A 15,556-nucleotide genomic window follows, 5' to 3' on the forward strand; every position below is an offset into this window, starting at 1 on the left:
CACACTGGAGCTGATGCCTTTCTGTCAAAGTGTTCCAACTCTTCTGCTCATCACAGGGAGCAACCAAAGCTGCCGATTAGGCAAATGGATGGGTTTGATGAAATTGCTATTTATTGCAGGGGAAGAGACTGTAAACTTCTCATGACCACACAATGGGAGCACCAGGGAAAGCTAGGCTTCGGTCCAACCCTGTAGTGTGTGACAAATGATGGTAGTATCTGCAATGTAAAGAAGTTCTACAGCTGCGCAATGTGAAAAGAAAGTCGAGTTCAAAATATGTCATTTCTGTAATACTCTGCTTTATACTGCCGATTAAAATTAGGTAAAGATCTAGAGTTAGTTTAGTGTGTGTGTGATGTAGCCACATCGGAACAGCGAGCAGACGTTAAGATAACTCTGCTGAGCTGGCATTCTGGCAGACCACCAGCCATCTTCTCTGGATTGAGTTTATATAAAGGAGGGGTGAATGGGGGTGTTCAGGCGTCAGCCACTGTGCAAGTCTGGGTTTACAACTACTTCGAACCATCACTCTTAAGTACGCCGAGAGTTTGACAACATTACAATCCATTTGTACAAAAACAGTGAAATTGGCTCAGATAAAAAAAAAAAGACCTGCCTTGCAGTTTCTCTGTGGAGCCTGAAAGGTAAACACTGGCTTGGAAAAGTCAATATTTACAGCATCTGAGTCCTTTATTTCAACAGGGCGGCCACTGCGAGGCCAAAGACTTGACCCCTCGCATTATCTGTTGTTTAGCTCTCGAGCACCGCACTCCTCTCGACCCTTGAACCCTGGTCACGCACGTGCACGGATCACCTATTGTGCGTCTTTTGACAACGACCACTCGAGATGAAAGATTGTTACTGAGCTATCCCAATCGACAAGGCCAGCATTAGAAGAGCAGGGAGCGATGGCCAAAAGTGACTTTTTTTACATTTACACTCACACAATTTCCATCCAATAGTATGTAATATGTTAGCTGTGTTATCATTGGCTCTGCACGTAAGAACCGCTGATGACAAATATGGTTGCACAATCAGATCATAACAGGATGGATCTAAACTGTGTCCAAGTAAAGCACGCAAACTTGGACTGGGCTCAGAGTCGACTGTGGCACCGTGGAGATTTTTCCGATACAACAGTGTGATTTCTGTCAGGGGATTCAAACATTTCAGAGGCCAATTAGAGTTGTTGGCTCTTTTATGTTTCGTGAATCCAAATCTCTGTTTCATCAGAGTTTCCTATATGCTTGCTCAGCATTAGTAACAGATGTCATTATGTAAATAGTAAACGGCCTGTATTTATATAGCACTTTTGGAGCCTTGATGACCACTCAGAGCTGCTTTACACTCCAGTTTTGCCATTCGCACCCATTCATATGCAGCTCATTCTCTATCACAGGTCTTTTATACCCAACTGCCAGGTCACGTTGATATGTAGGCTAGATCAAACCCACCGTCACCCCGTTATGTGGGAGCACAGAGAGGCTGATGATGTGACATGGGGCAGATGTCGAATATTACCTTGGTTTAAATGTCATCATCTATGTGGCGTTTCAGTCTCTTTGGTTTATAATGAGTGCAGAGTATTGTACCTTGTGTTGGCCCGTCAGCGTTGGGAAGGTGACAGTTAAATAGTTGTATAACACTTTAAAGGGATAGTCGAGTTTGAAGTGTGCTTGCATGAGGTATTGACGTATGATCAACACTTACTTTGCGTGTGACAGGACCCGCTTAGAAGCTGGACACTCACCCTTATGGCTGCTGTCAGGGAACAGAAGACTCATTTTTGACATTTTAACAAAAGGCTCACCCAATAAAATATTTTTTCCTGGTTGAGATATCTTAAAAATATGTTCCCCGTTTTATCCCGACATTGGACAACCTTTTTTCCTACTGAAAACTTGCCCCAAAGTCCTTGAAGAAAGGCAGCATCTTTAGCTTACGTGGACAGCTGCTGGTCCACTTGTTTCGTGAGTTTGTGTCACCTAACCTAATCTGAACAAAAGATTTATAACACAGGTCACAAAATAACACATTGCTTTCCCCTGTGAACTTTTGTGCAGAAGAGTAATGTTACCAACCAAGCTGGCAGACCCCAGAACTGTAGTAAGGAGACCTCCGAAGAGCGCTAGCTCCTTTAGCTTGGGTTAGCTCATTATGGCAACAACAACTGAATGTGTCGTCATGGGTAATATTAGTGATTAGTGTTGTTGATGAGGGATATCAATGACAAGCTGCATTTTCAATATTTACGTATGTCCGCTGCGACTTTTGACAACTTACTTCACCAGATAGCCGCTCAAATCAAACATACCGCAGTGTGCCAGTGAGTGAAGCCAAGGGCCTGGTAGTCGCTCACTTTTCAGCCAGTTTTAAATGCCCATATAGACTCCTCTTCGTCGTCTTCTTCGTATTACTCAGTTTCGGAAGAAATGAATGTTAAGTACGGACGGTCTGTCTCCGTCTTTTACGTATAAGTATAAATGGGCCTTTAAGCACCAGGATATAAGGCGAGTCCTTTGTTGAGTGCCTTAAATCTGTGTTTACTGACTGCAGCCATGTACTCGGTGAGAGTGAGTATTTGGTTTCCAGGTGGGTCCACAGAAATGAAAGGGCACGCTGCGGTGTGAATTATCCCCTTTAAACTTTACATGAAACGGAGGCTTTTAGTCATATTGTGATTAATCAAGCCATGTTTACTGCCAAAATCTGTTTCAGAGCAGAGCAAAGAGCAATCACACGCTTGTCAACTTAAAGGATGAGGCCAGTGTTATTCTATATTTTCCTACCACTGACAAACACCATGACCAAAAAACTTTAGGTTCATTGTTGTCCTACTTTCCAACCCAGTCTGTGGCCACAAGCCCATTTGATCCCACTGAAGACATAAATCTTTCAGAAAATATATCATGAATGTATGCATCCAACTGGATTTTATAGTTTTTTATCAAATGTTACTCAAACAGAGGGAGAATAAAACAAACCAGGGCTCTTCTGGTGGAGAAACGCCAAACCAGTAGGTTGGTAATTCCATGTTTTGAGAATTAACCTATTAGCCTCGAGTTGACAGGAGACACAATCCTGAATATACAACATGATGGCCTGCACTTGCAAATAGGAAAAAGATGGTTAAAATCAACAGTGACAACATGAAACATGAAGCAAAATAGCTGGGTCTAATTATAGAGCAGTAGTTCACAATATACTGTATTTCCATATAAACTTGGCCAGGCTGGATTGTGGTTTTAGGCTGTACATTCAGTACGCCTGTCCTTGCTTGACTCCAACACTAGCTCTCATTTCCAAACCTATATGACCTCAAACTCTCAGAGTCGAAAACAGTGCCATGTTGGTCTGCGAGATGAAGCCTGACCATAGGATTAGCAGAATTCCCAATGCAACAGTGAAGCAGTCCAAGTTTCCCTGTCCATCAATCATCAGTCCTTTATGTTTGGTCTATATAGAGTATAGAGAAACTCTGCTGCTGGAGAAAAACATTTTGTTTTGCCTCTGCATCAGTGACAGCAATGTTTTACTACCGCCTGTCTGTCTTTTCTATTCATGTGAACCCCATTTTCTCAAAAAGAAAGCTCAGAATCCTTCCAAATCTGGCACCAATGTTTCGCTAATTTTAGTTTTTGTCATAATGCCATAGCATAAACAGGTATGAACTTCCCCCTGGGCTTCCTGGCTGAGTTAGATCTAAGTGTTTGTATTGATCTTGATTGGACATGCTGCTCACAAGACGAGAACTGTGTCTCCTCTATATTTAGAATGATTTCATTAGAAGTGAATTCATAATTGTGTTTTATTGTGTTTCTGCAAGCGGTACTGGGTCATAAACCCAGTACAGTATGTCAAGAACATTTTGGAAACCTTTCAAATTTGGCACCAAACCTCACTAAAGCCCCTTTTCAAATCTATGGTGCCAGCTCGCCTTGGCATGGCACAGCACGGCACGGTTTAGGTTGGTTTTCCACTACAAAATAGTACCTACCCGACAGGGGGGGGGGGGGGTCATCACTGCACGGCTGCATGAAACTGAAACTAAAACTAAATTGCAGTACTGGCACTTTTTAAAGGGGAATTCTCATGTTGGTTTCTCTTTTAATAGATGTTTTTCGTTTTCTTTTCGTATCTTTATCACAAAAACTGCACTATTCACACTGTTTCCATCCAGTTTTCAGTTTCATTTTTTTCCTCTCGTCCTTCTCCTCCTCCTCCACGCCCAATCCTTTACTCCCTCTCACCTCAAATGCCATGTGTCTCTTGGCTTGTGAAACTTTTGCCTCCCTCACAATACAGAAATGCTCTGCCTAATGAGAAAATAAGAACTCGGAGTTTCTTTGTTTAAACATGTTCAATGTGCAATTATGCGGGATCATTTTCTCTTGTTCTGTGGGTGGTAAGTAGGTGTGTCGTTAAGCTAATTATAGATGTGGGTGCTCATAGGTTGGGGGCATGACAGGGTCTCTTGGCATGGGAATTTAAGATTAAAATAAGGCGAGATGAAACAGTGCCAGTGGTGTAAACCATGGTGTGTGTGCTATGCCTGTGTTAATGTGAGAATTTTTGTTTTTCCTTTGGTAGCGCTGTAGAAAGAAGACATATTCCCACTGATTTCCAGCTCCAGTCTGTCTCTCCTGTCTCTTTCAATTTCCCAATTTGTCATCACTCTACCTCAACCGAGCTCTCTTCGCATCGTCTCTGTCTGCACTGGCCTTTTTGGCCTGGTGTGTCTAAAAAGACTTAGCAACAAAAAGAAAAAAAAAGGCTGCATACTTAAAGGCTGAAAACTTTTCTTACCCTAACATTTCTCGCCATAACAAAGCCTGGTGGAGTCAGAAAGTATTGAAAAAGTATGAAAAAGACATTAAAGAATGGTACACAGCCCTGTGGAACACCTGAGGACTTGGATAAATTCTGCACAGCTCTTGCCTTGTGCAGTGTTGGAGATGTCGTCTTCTTTGTTGGTGAAGTGACAGTGATAATGACCACTTAGTGGTATTTCCACCAGTAGGACACATCATCACTTGTGTACCCCAGTGTCATTGGGTGTTTCAGCCTGGATCTGAGGCTTTTAGGAGTTAATTTGGTGTTGCTTAATGAATGCCAGCACCTGATGGTGGAGGAAGAACCGTGAGCCGAACAAGATCCAGAGACTTTCCAACCTTTCCTCAGACTCAGTCCAGGGTTTTTGTTAAATGTAACACTGACTTATTTTCAGTACAATCAGCACTCATCATCCAGAGATTCCAGTCTTGCTCTTGGCAACACAAAACGTTGCATACATCAACTCTCAAACCATCACTCATTACAATCCTCTAACTCATCTACAACAAGTGCCTTTTTTTTTCCTTTTTCTTTTTTACTTCTCCCACTCTTGTTGCAATGGTGGCATTTAACGGTGAACCACCGACATGGTTCAGTGACAGGAAACACAGCAGCACTCCTGTGGAGACTACGTAGCCCCGGGCTATGACCACACCGTCTGCTGCGCCTGCAGTAAAATGCTAGGCAGCATACTTAATTGCACGTCTGTCTACGTTTTGACAGTGTCTTTATATGTCTGTAATAATAGGCTATTTGTTGTCATTCGGTATGAGGATAATGTGGAATGCTCTGTGCGCACCAGAAACATTCTCAATGGCAAAAGTTGTGAATGCAGCCCAATACATAGTGTACTTGTTGATGGCTGTTAGTCACTATTCATACTGCAAAAATGCATCATTACTGTCTGCATCTTGTATTTGGTGCAATAAATGTATAGATCCAGTATAATTAATGTTACTAAAGCATGATTATTTATATAAGGTTTAGTGCAGGCAGTGTTTTTCTATAAGAGTTAAGAATGTTATGCACTCACTATCTGCAGTCACTCAACCAAGAGATATATAGAATACAACCGTCATTCTTGATGTCAGTGAGTCCTTTTCAGACCTGGATGAAGTCGCTGCTGCAGACAAAAACCATTAACTCCCAGTCTGACTTAAAACAGTCAAGTGAAAAAGTGCAAATGAATGCAGTTAAAACTCCATCAGAGGCAGATCTTAGGGAACAGAAGCCAAATCCCAGCGAGACAAATGAGAAGGCGACAGGGCAGCGAATGACCTCACACATGTCACACTGATATGAAGTTTTCTCACCAGGATGTACGCAGTTTGGCGAAAAGTGGAGCTGACAACAATGACTATCATTCACTTATTGCTTTTTCATTTCCTGTTTTTGAGTTCTTTACGGCCGACCAAAGATCCTTGATTTAAGTAGCTCTTTTGTTGAAATGTCAGACTAAGAGTCTGTCAATAAATTAAACTTGGGAAAGTGGCTTCATAAAAGCTTCACAGGGCGAGATTCATCTTTAGAAACAGTTCAAATTGGTCTTTTTTCTGAAACCCAACACTCCGCAGTCATAAATCACTGATGGAAGCTAAAGAATAGCTGGAATGTTGGGGTTTTATCAGTGTTGGCATGATAATCACATGACTCACGACTTGCTGAGTGAAACTGAAATGTTATCGCCGTGTGGTTCCGTCTCTAACTTGAGTTGCTAATTTTTGACGTGTCCGTCACACCTGTTCATGGTGGCGGTGACAAAAGACAAACTCAACCCACGTCAAACTACACTGTTTAAGATTGAGCTTAAAGAATAGCTGACTCAATGCTGAAATGTTGAACACAGAGCAGAAAGTCTTACAGTCTTATTTGGCATTGGCTTTGCAAAATGCTAAAGGAAGAATGGTGAGAGATAATTCTGTGGCCTCTTTGCGTCTCAGAAACATTCGTTCATCTGTCTAAGCCTAGATGCATTTCTTTGATTCCCAATCAAGATTTACTGGTAAGAGTTGCTTTAAATTGTAAATATGGACTGGAAACTGTTGCCGATTGCAAATTTGAGCAATTTTAAGATTTTTCAGCTTCTTAAATGTGAATATTTCTTATAAAGAATAAAGAAATCATTCAAACTTAATTAATTTTGTTTTTGTAGACAAAACAAGACATTTGAGAACATCATCATTTCCAGGTTTGGTAAACGCCGGTCAATTTTACAAAATGTTTTATGGATTTACTTGATTAATTGAGAAAATAATAGTCAGTCACAGCCCTAATGTTCATTAATTATTGAACTTCTGCGATCAAAATAATAATAAAAAAAATAAAAAAAAACCACAATATGGGTGAAGTCAAAAATGGTTTTCATTGTTTTAAATAAATCACATGACTTGAAGATAAAGAATAAGGATTCAGGATTCCTTAAGATTATTTACAGTGTTGTAACTTAATAGTGCAAAGTGGAGCAAAGTGACACAGTGCAGGCTGCCACAAGTATGTCCTGTGACGTTTGACGCGATACATCACATGTATCCTGTTGACAATCGGATGACACTTGGGAGATACAGTCGGTGTCGGGTTCGCTGCTTCTCAAGGTACGTTGGTCCCTCCGTGGATGTCTGCATGTCTCTGTCCATTGTTTAAATCAGACTTGTATTATTCTCTTGCCATTTCAGAGACACATCACTGCCGTACTCATGTGTCGAGAGGGCAGCAGTATCAGATTCCAGTCGCTCCAACAATTCAGTCAGAGAAGGTGTTGAACGGCGCGGTTACACTGCGATTGACAGCGGCTGATACGCAGTCAGCAGAGCTGTAGTGGTGGGTATTAGGTTTGGAACCTTGAGACGCCGGTTAAATGACGGATGTAGAAGAAAGTGTATATGAAGTTTCAGATTATTTTCATAATCCATTCATCTGTCTGTTATTTTCTCAATTTACCAAGTCTTTTTGATGTCAGAAAATGATGAAAAATGTTAATCAACCCTGGAAAGGATGATGTTCCCGAATGCCTTGCTTTGTCCACAAACCAAAATGATTCAGTTTTAATGATTTCTTTGTTACATAAAGCAAAGAAACCAGAAAATATTCATATTTAAGAAGCTGAAAAATCAGAAAACTTGTGTTAATTATTGGAAAAAAAAGACTCAAAGCCATTATAATAATGGATCAATTGCCCCACCCACCCCTGCGCTGCCACGATATACACACAAACGCTCCTTCAGCCAGGATTTATGAACATCAACAACAACAATTACAATTGTATAGCACTTTACAATACCTGAAAGGTAAATTCTTGACATTAAATATATTATAAAAGCACACAATTAAAAAAAAAATTGGGGAAAAAAAAAAAATAGAACAATAAAATAAAAATGAGTAAAACTAGAAAACGTGCAATAGGAGTGAAAGAACTGTGTAGACTGAAACTATTGGTCAGTGGAGGAGAGTAATTCTAGTCAACCTCTGTGCCACAAAGCATTGTTATGGTGTCAAAAATGTGTTAAATCATACACATGAGCCACAGTGTTGGCATTTTTATGCTCAAACGCTCAATAATCCACAGGTGAAAATGGAGAAAACAGACTTTTTCTTTATACATGAAAGTATTATCCTAACAGGCCTTTCAAAAGGTGCCACTGCATTTGTAAAAAAAAAATTAATAAATGGTTTATAGCCTTTTGTAGGTGCAGAGGGAGCTGCGTGAAGTCTGATCGATTGCCTTAGGAGCTACGTGAGTCAGTGTCGGTTGAACAAGTTTGAAAATGAAAGGGGGGAGAGGGAGAGAGAGAGAGAGAGAAAAAAGTCTAGAGGTGTGGAGTTACAAAGCAGTGACTTTACCAGACCTCTGCTCTGCAGCCTGTTACTCATCTGTGTGCTTCAAGCTCGTGGTTTGAGGCTACATTAACCACTGCTAATACAACACACCCAGATCTCAGTCTGAACTGTCAGCAGCTGCCCTGGGTGTGATGTACTGTTCTCACTCCAGTTCTGACAAGAAAGCGTGTGCGTGGATAAAATAGAAAAATAAAATTAATAACAGTGTTCTGCGTCATGAAGAGTGGACATTATCGTGTGTTAAATTGGGTGAAAAAATGGGCTGAAAAAAAAAAAACTAATTTAAGAGAGAAAATGTATGAAGTTAGTAAGGACACAATTGAAAATGTGTTCTGTGAATAAATTGGACTGTATTTCAATTTGACATCTTTCCTTAATCATCTATGTAAGGTAACTTTCATCTTATGCAGCAGTATGGCTGACACTTGTAGCACCGTGACATCTGACATCTGGTCTGTGTGCAACAAAGTACTGTATGAGATGGCGCCAGCTGTCAATCACATTGTGTCTGTGATATAATACATGTTTCTCATTGCCAGACAATGGACATTGTGCTATATTGAAAAAGATGAATTATTGAGAGCATCAACTCAACAAAGAAACGTTTTTACTGGCGTCAAAGCAGTGGAGTCACCCCCTGCTGGCCATTCAAAAGAATACAGGTTCCAGTACACGTCCACAGTCTTGACTTTGCGGACCACCGAGCGGAAGTACTATTCCATTATGTATAGTACTAAATTAACCAGCCTCAACCGTTCCATTTTTTGGCACCCTTTCCTTTGGGGTACCACAGTAAAATAGCTCCACCCACAACAGTCAGCTGATTGGGTGACAGAAAAACAGCCACAAAGCGAGCATGAAAAAAGAGCTTGAGGATGACCCCCCGATGTCGTCTATTGTCATGTTGTCTGCTGTGTCGGCGCACCGGTACAAAGTCACGCTACGCGGCCATCGAGTCGAGCGCACACCACGCCTCCCAAGTAAAGGTAACGTTCTCAATCGAAATGCAAGCCTGACCCAGGCGTACCACACTGAACCGAACCGCACCATGATGGAAACACAGCATTATGTCCATTTATACAGTAGAAACAGCTCTAGATCCAATTAAATTAGCAATAAATAACAATAACTGCCAGGTAATTTGTAGTCAGTAATGAAGTAGATTTCAAAGTAATGTGGCCCTGCCCCGTTCCTAACACACAAACATAACTGTTTCATGGTTACATGGTTTCATAACAGCCAGTTGTTGAGTTGCTGCTTCGGGGACACACCTGAATTTTCCCATTTCTCAATCTTCTCTCTTTTGTCTTTCTCCCCCAAACAGTATCGACCATTAGGAAAGTGAGAGAAGGAGAGAGAGAGCGAGAGAGAGAGAGAGAGAGAGAGGAGAGAGAGAGAGAGAGAGAGAGAGAGAGAGAGAGAGAGAGAGAGAGAGAGAGAGAGAGAGAGAGAGAAGTATCTGTGTTTACAACCATGTTCTCCTCAGCAGCCTCACACCCACGGCAGACAGAAGAGGTAGAGCACAACACAGCAGAAAAAGTGGGGGTGGATTTACGCATCACTCGTCAACCGCAGGTATTTCTATAAATATCCTCCAATGGCGTCGCCCTCAGCTGAGAGCAGTTGGACAGTGGCGACGTGTCAGTCATTGTTTGGTCTGCGTCTTCAAGTGGGTTTCAGGGAATGCGGTGCACGTACTGTAAACCTGTAAACCTGTAAACCTGGGGGCAAGTCATGGGATTGTCTCACACGGTTAAGCTCTACTAAAATTGGCCAAGCTGAGCTGTGTGTGTGTGTGTGTGTGTGTGTGTGTGTGTGTGTGTGTGTGTGTGTGTCTGTGTGTGTGTGTGTGTGTCTTGGCTTGGAAACATACACTTTACGCTCATGTCAACTAAACAAACCAGTGTCATCTAAACATGACCCCGAAAGGCTGTCGCAGTGGGACTTAAGAGCACTCGACTGACTCTTAAAGACTTGTAGGTAACTGATTATATAGTTATTAGTCTTAAAACAGAGATATCAGGTAGAGGAAGAAACCACTTCTGATACAATTTAAGGTTTGGCACACCAATGTTCAATATAGAGCGTCTTATGTCCTTTTTTTCTCAGTAAAAAGTACTTAAAATTTTTAAAATCGGATTGAATTTGTGAAATTTGGAAATATGTCACAGTTCAAAGTTCATTTGGCTCCTTTTTATGAACAAAAAGAACATTTTGTGACTAATGCACAATTATTCCTAGTTTATATCACTACTAAAAATGCAATATAAAACATAAGATAAATTTAAAGCCTGGATATGTGATCTATAAACACACACACACAGGATGTCCATATAAGGAGTTGTGTATTATTCCCATGGCAAATTACCAAGGGTGCACATGTCCGTGCCGCGTGAGCACTAAGGGTTAAGGACCAGTGTGTAAAAATGAGTGACATCAAATGGTGAAACTGTAGACGGCAAACAACTGGTGTCTCCTCGGCTAAAACCTTCCTAAAGTGCTTTTTAAAGCAATTTTAGCCTGTTACAACAGGTAGCACGCAACATCTTCAAGATAAACTAACATAAATCATGATTCTGCATGATCTTAGATCTACAATGGCAATTTATCAAATGCATTCATGTCAGCGTTTTCACAAGCAGGGTTTTTTCTATCAGCAATGCTAAATAAATTGAAGAAACGTCTGCAGCTGAAATACTAAATAAAAATAGTCCGGTCCGCATGTGCGGAACATGACAAAATTATTCATAATTCATCCTGTGTCCTTGGAGCCGATTTGGAGGAAACTTCCAAGACATTACTGTATATCTCAGGACTCTCGTAGAAACATAATACATAAACATTTCATTAAAATAGCTTTGAAATTAAAACAGAATTCCCAAGCCTCTCCAAATGTCCCGCTTTGATAAGGTTAGGAAGAAGAAAACAACCAGATGATTTGAATTCCATCTGCAGATACATGACTACGTGAAGCTGATGTTGAGTAATGACAGACCTACAATGGAATGACAGGCACCACCTCAGGGCCGGTGATTTTCATGGGTCTGATCACTGAGGCCATTGGAAGGATGTTGGATGGATGATGGATGTTTCGTGACTTAAGCCTCAACAACCTTCGCTGGTTCACATTCCTTGGCTGTTGCGTATGATTACTGTTCATGTCATTGTACAAATCCTATTATAAGTTCATAAAAGCAACAAATACTGGAAAAATATTTTCTCATTGCCTGTAGGACTAAGAGGCTTAAGCTTCAGGAATCATCACAGATGGATTAAGGGGAAGCTATTGTCTCATAACTAAGGTCTGGTCTGGTCAGGTTTGTCGTGATGTATTCGGTTTAAGGAACTATGGAACTAAATTCTTAGTGTAATGCTGCTCTGTCTGTGCACACCTTGGATAGTTAAATGATGTTGTAGGTGAGGTGCAGCCACATGCACTTTCAATTCCACTCCATCAGACATCATGACTTGATCTCTGGGCAACATCACGTTAGATCAGTGACATTCAGGTAGTATCTTGTGTACACTAAGAAGATGAAGAAGAAGTCAATTTATGATACAATTTCAGCTTCCACATAAGCAAAGTCCTGTATTAAAAGCCACGCATGTTTTTTTGTGACTATTTAGAGTTCCATATAGACACAGAAACCTTTGGTGTCTTTGTTTTTTTTTTGCTTGACCGGCCACCTCCTGACCACACTAGAAGTTAATTTCCCCCCACAAGTTATCTGAGTTTGAGGCCTCTGCTTTAAAATGTGTTAAGAGAGTAAAATGTGCAGAATAAAAGGTCAGATTTCAAACCACTTAACTTCTGTTAGTCTTGATCGATAGACAGGGACATAAAGTAGCAGAAAGAACAGATCACATAGTAAAAGGGGCAAATGAAAGGAGGTGTGGTTACATTGCTACAACTGAAACCTTGTGCTGAAGCATAAATTCAAAACATTGCGTGACTCATTAAAAAAGGTTTCTGGGTAAGACCTAAAAGCCAAAAGACAACATGGTAACTAATGACTTAAAAATGTGCCTCAGTCACATCTGGCGAGGTGTGATCCAATGGCTCCACCTCTCATGGGTCGTACTGGTACAGCGAATGGCGTGCGTAGTGTTCAGAAACACAAAAAGCATTGAAAGGGGAGAGAATGCAGTACGTGCGCTTGCGGTGGAGGAGTGGGTGTGAGTCTCAAACAAGGAGACACGTAGGAAAGGAGATGAGGAGGAGTTATGGGTATGGTCCAAATCTCTGCACAGCTATCGTTACAGTGTGCCCGTGGGCTGTTACTTGGCGAGATCCATATTGTTAGAGCTGTCAGTCACAGGGGTGAGCGTGCATGCCAAGAGGCAAAAGCCAGGCCTTCTAAATACAGATGGAGGTTTTTTTGGCGTCCGTCCCAACGGAGGCTTCATTGCTAGTGTAGTCTCGCTCACCTGGGGACAGACGGGATTATGTCAATGCCAAACCAGCTGTTGTCTATACGTGACGTGTTACTGACATTAATAGACTGACATTTTGTTTGTTTGTTTGTTTTTTTGTACATAAAAAGCAATCCTTTATTAGTCCTACATGTAAAAACCCAAGTTTTAGAAAGTTAGATTACACTTACAGGCTGTATGGAGAAGTTAAAGTCCCTTTGGACAAAATACATGTAAAATAATAGCTTGAAATGTTTAATTTAAAAAGGTTCTGTAAATAAAGGACTTGCGTGGCTGAAGTTTGGGGCTTGATGCACTAAATATTTTTTATTTTTTTTTAAAAAAAAAGAAGAAACAGACATTGTTATGTTGATAAAAGCCAGAAATGGCTCGAACCGAATCGTTATTAACCTCACGAACCAAATATTTTTTGACATGCATAAGCTTAACCCAAGAGTTTCGTGGAATATCCACCCCACTGTACAGTGAAAGCACTACATCACGACTTGTTAATGCCTGTCTAATATTGACAGCCTCTCTCTCTCACTCACTCACTCACTCTCTCTCTCGCCTGCAAAACACGAAAGGCAACTAGTCTGAGCCATTCATTTCTCTATGTGTTTTTACAAGATCTCACAAATCTCCCCTAAGCTTTCGAGTGTGCGCGTGCATGTCGATATGAGTCAGTGCGCAGCCACGGGTGCGTGTGTGTGTGCGTGTGTGTGTGCGCGTGTGTGTGTGTGTGTTCTGAAGACGCATGCATGACCGATGAGGACGACTCACTGGCTTTCAAAATTAAACCTTTATTGAGTTTGATGTTGTAAATGTGCACTTTCTAGTCCAGTGGCCACAGGGTTCATCTGGGGTAAGACATCATAGGTAATCCATCACATTTTGACTCGACAATTATTACAGATGTGATTTCCACTGCACGTGTGTGTGTGTGTGTGTGTGTGTACACAAGGACTTTAATGGTGGGTTCAGCTAATCCGCTCGTGTAGGTACAGCATATTACCGTCGCTAACATGACATCAACAGAATATGCTTGAGTGGGTGGTATTTGCACATGATGCAGCGTGTTTCGCGGTGACAAGTCGCCTCATCTGTTCATGCAAATGTACGACGCCACGTTGGAACTTTGAGTATAAACAGCATGACATGTAAAAATGCATGCAGTGTATAGTAGTGTGTGTGTGTGGGCCAATTCAACACAGAACTACACGGCCGCTCAAATTGACATTGAGCGGAATGTCTGCAAAATATGCACATAGCAGAATATGCATAATTATAACATATATATGTATATATATATATAAATAGACTGGTTTGACTGAAGATTAGCTAAAAGACCAAGCGTTCCTTTTGTGCTTTTTCAGCTGGATACCTCGGTGTAACTCCAGTGTGCCTGGAATCCTTCAACAACTCCAAGATCCCCATAAATTTTCTCACAAAACTCCGACACTGCCCACGAGTCTGTGTTTTGAAGCCACTAAATTGCGTTCAGTGGAATGTGTGCGAGTCGCTGCCAGTAAGCAGCTTTTTTCGCTCCCGAAAACTCACCTGGTTTCACATTTGTTAATTATCATTTCTAACTGAGAAAGAGTCGCTCTTCTCCAGCCTCGATGACCACTCAGAGTCCCATAACCCTATCCCCAGGGTTACCACACCATGGCTGACATCAAATCCAAGGACTTTTCAAGGACTTTCCAGGACCAATTCCCTCAAATCCAAGGGCCGAATGTGCTGACGCAGCTTAAGAAGGGAGGGCAACTTGTAAGAGCGTCTTCGTCCATTGGCGTCCGCTTTTATTGATTTGCAGCACGCTCCGCATCTGGACAAGTGATTGTCCTTGGGATCTTGGACAAGTCAGTGTTTGGACACGTTACTTTCTTTGGTGAGACAGAGATTTTGGGAATTTTCATTTCTCAGGCATCACGTCATTTTGCTCTCGCTTGCTCTCAAACGTTACTCACTTATTGTTCTGTGTGGAATCTGACATCAACGGCGAAGAGAGAGAGAGACAGACAGTGTCCACAACACCGCCAGCTATCACGATGTGACGTTTGTTCTGCGTAGGCCTACATTACATTGTACATTAAGCAATGCAGGGCGCATGACACAGTGGGTGGCGCCGTAAGAAACAAGGGAGATATTTACCTAAATATCAACTTAAATTCTTTTTTGCACAAATTCCAATCAATATTTAGGGCAATTTTCAAGGACTCATGGGAACCCCAACTCACACATTCATACAGTGTGTGTGCTCTATGAATTCAGAGCCTTTTCTAAAGCACATCTGTCATCATTACCATATAGATGAAGCACATTTTTGGTCTTCATGGGCAAGTTACTATGAGCTTTAGACAACCGGGATTTGCTGTGATCCTCACAAGCTCTTGTAGTTTGGGTGGGTACTGTGGGTGGACAGCTATTCTGGGTCTCTTAAGGTCAGGTATCTACTAAAAAACTGTTTCTC

At 41.4% G+C, this 15,556-nt stretch overlaps 1 long non-coding RNA gene across 2 annotated transcripts in view; it reads right to left on the reverse strand.

Annotated features, from left to right (window-relative positions):
• The window catches only part of LOC131455380 (uncharacterized), a 152,934-nt gene that overhangs the window by 30,211 nt on the left and 107,167 nt on the right, over nt 1–15,556 (reverse strand). The window lies entirely within an intron of this gene.

This window comes from Solea solea, chromosome 2, assembly GCF_958295425.1.
Source record: "Solea solea chromosome 2, fSolSol10.1, whole genome shotgun sequence".
NCBI lineage: Eukaryota > Metazoa > Chordata > Actinopteri > Pleuronectiformes > Soleidae > Solea > Solea solea.